We start from the raw sequence: 3,019 nt of genomic DNA, 5'->3' as shown, positions 1-3,019 counted from the left end.
AAGATAGGGACTTCATGATGCAGAAATAACTAGATTGAATTCTAGGGATAATGGCATGCCAGTCTGATTATTTCATTCCCATGGTCACTTCTGGCCTTAAAATCAGCTAGTCTGTAATAGGCAGAAAGCTGCAGTGCATATAAGAACATTCAAACTAACAGATGATAATATAAAGAACTCAAACTACAAGTAACAGTCTGTCAGAATCAAGCAGAGCTGTGTTCATACATCAATGATTTGTATACCTTGCTGTTTCAATTAAAAACTCAAAATTATCTGTTATGCCTCCAACTTTTACTTTCATATTTTTAAGTCTGTTTCAATGTATCTGATATTTACAGATTATAGTATAATTATACCTACCATACCATGGCTTGGAGTAGGTTAATTGCATAGGAAGATTTACTATGTTTACATTTTTTTCTTAAATTACTCTTTTTTTTTTTAAAAAGCACAGTAAAGAGTCTGAGGACAAATTATTCAACTGTTTATCATACATAAGACTGCATGACTATAATACAAAGGGCTTGTCTTTTCATTTAACGTTACAATATACACAGCAAGTCCGGACTAGATCTTACAATCTGAACACAGGTATTTAACCTTTTCCATGCTGTTTATGTTTACAATGCACAGAAGTCCTGTAACCAAACTGTGTAGTAAAGCACACAAAACTGGACTGTAACATAACACAGTATGCAGAAGCACTGGATTTTATGATTTCTTTATGCAGATTTTTTTAACTGCTTTGTTTTTTGGTGCTTGCTAAGGTGTGGCAACCCGTGCACACAAAAATTACCCAGATTTCATATTACCCTTATATTCCTAGACAGCAGTAAGTACTGGATTCCTTTTTATATTGCTAAACTCAGCATCCTGTTTCTAAGGTGACAACCTTCCAAATCCCGTGAACTTCTCTGAATTACTGAGTTAAAAAAAAAAAAAAAAAAAAAAGGGGAAAAACCCAAAACACTTTCATCCACAGGGTTGATGTGTCAATAGAAAAGAAATATGGATTGCCTGATTTGAAAAAAAAAAAAAAAAAAAAAATTGTGATGTACAAAAAAATTGTAATCCCAAGTATTCATTCCCATTTAAGTGGTAGTCAGCTGCTGCATTGCCACTGTAAAAGAATTCCATCTTTTAGTCTGAAAAATGACTTAGCTGCATGGAATTGACCAGTATGAACTCTGAATTTTCTGCTTTATCAACTTTTAAAAGGGCTTACTGGCAGAGGTAGATCACTGCTTCTGTAATATATAATGGGCAACCAATGTTAATCTGGGATAGGCAATCACTGAATTACCCTTATTCTTTCAAATGTTTATCATGGAGCTTTGACTTTTCATATAAATACATCTCTGAATGGGCCTGTAAATTTTGCAACTGCCAAGCTGACTGTGTTATATTAAGGCAGCATTACCCAAAAAGTAGGCACCTGTTAAATACAGCCTGCTAACCCCAGGTCTCGTGTGAGTGTTTTGCTTTACTCAGACTATTATTTTGGACCTGTTCATGCAATCAAGGTCTTGCCTTCAAGTTTACAATTATGTTAATAAGGAATACAAGAATCAACTGCTGGTTTCATAGCTTCTGGATCTAGTGTCCCTTTTACCTTCAGAAGCCTGAACACATTTATAATGTAACAGATGTTATAGTTTCAAAGTAGATGTCAATCTATTATGTTCAGTACACAGATTGCTGTAAATGTATTGGCTATGAATTCAACAACAGTTCCAGTTTTGTTTAAGCAATAGTACAGCCATAATTTTCAACTGACATTTAAAAATGGTCTAGTTACACCTTGTGTCAAAGTGCAGAACTGCTACATTATTGGTTACAGACATCTATGTGCTATAAAAACAGCTTTGGTACAATAAATTATCAAAAAAGAAAATAATTTTTTGTAAAATTCACAGCATAATTGTGAGGCAAAAAAGCAGTCACATAAAATTCTGCATTTTTAAAAATGTTCAGGATGAACAGAAGACGTCTTTGTGCAGAAGTAATGGTGGAGAAACCACGTGCTGAGAAAAAGCAAAAGAAAAAAGTAAAAAGCAGGAAGGGACACAGTTGTAGCTATTTCCATCAAACGCAAACCACTACTCCTGTGACCTTCAACCAATAAGGAAGTCAACTTTATGACACACGCAAAGTGACCTTGCAATACCTTACAATAAGTGGGTCACAAAAGTCTATTTTAAAAGAAAGGCCTCTTGAATTACCCATTCTCTGTGTTTTCAGCATTAAGGACTGTCTGCAAAAGCATGTCCAAAAGTGATTGCATCTGAAATGGTAGGCTCTTCTAACTTAAGAGTCCAAATCCATAAGGCCAAAGGTTATCCCAAAGACCACCGCTTAGACCTCCCCAGGACTGGCCAGGACCGACCCGTTGATTGCTTCTCAGTGCACCTCAGTCATATTTCAATATTTCAATGCTAACTGACTGCGGTCTCCAAAATATGAGACCCACAGAATCCCATTACAATTGCTGCTTTGATCCTCAGTAGATTCAGAAAAGGAGAGTTCTGATCACCGCCACTTAGCATGCTTAATGTGCCTTACAAACTCCATTACAACCGTCCCTTTTTACAGCTGAAGAATATATATTTGTGTAATCTGAAGGTCCCTCTTTCTTACAGTACTGCATTTCTGTGCCCGTGTTTGTTTGGGGAACTAAAAAAAAAAAAAAAAAGAAAAAAGAAAAAATATATATATTACTCACTCCCCTCCCACCCAAAAACTTCAAAAGGGCCTTTTTATAAATCATGTGCAATGCCTTTAAAAAGAAACTAGTTTGCAACTACAACTAACATTTGAACAATAATCCCTGTTGAATGAGACAAAAAAAAAAACCCCTCCCCAAAAAAACCAAGCTATGACTAGGTTGTGGTAAGTTAAAATGGGGGAAGTAAAAGGTGAACACCACTAAGCTATCCGTTAAGGTGGGTCCGGACATGGCTCTTAAAAAAAAAAAAAAAAAAAACACCACCAAAAAAACCCCCCAAAAAAACAACAA

This window comes from Antrostomus carolinensis, unplaced genomic scaffold (genome assembly GCF_000700745.2).
Source record: "Antrostomus carolinensis isolate BGI_N321 unplaced genomic scaffold, ASM70074v2 scaffold17671, whole genome shotgun sequence".
NCBI classification, from domain to species: domain Eukaryota; kingdom Metazoa; phylum Chordata; class Aves; order Caprimulgiformes; family Caprimulgidae; genus Antrostomus; species Antrostomus carolinensis.
Note: the sequence above shows the minus strand (reverse complement) of the source record.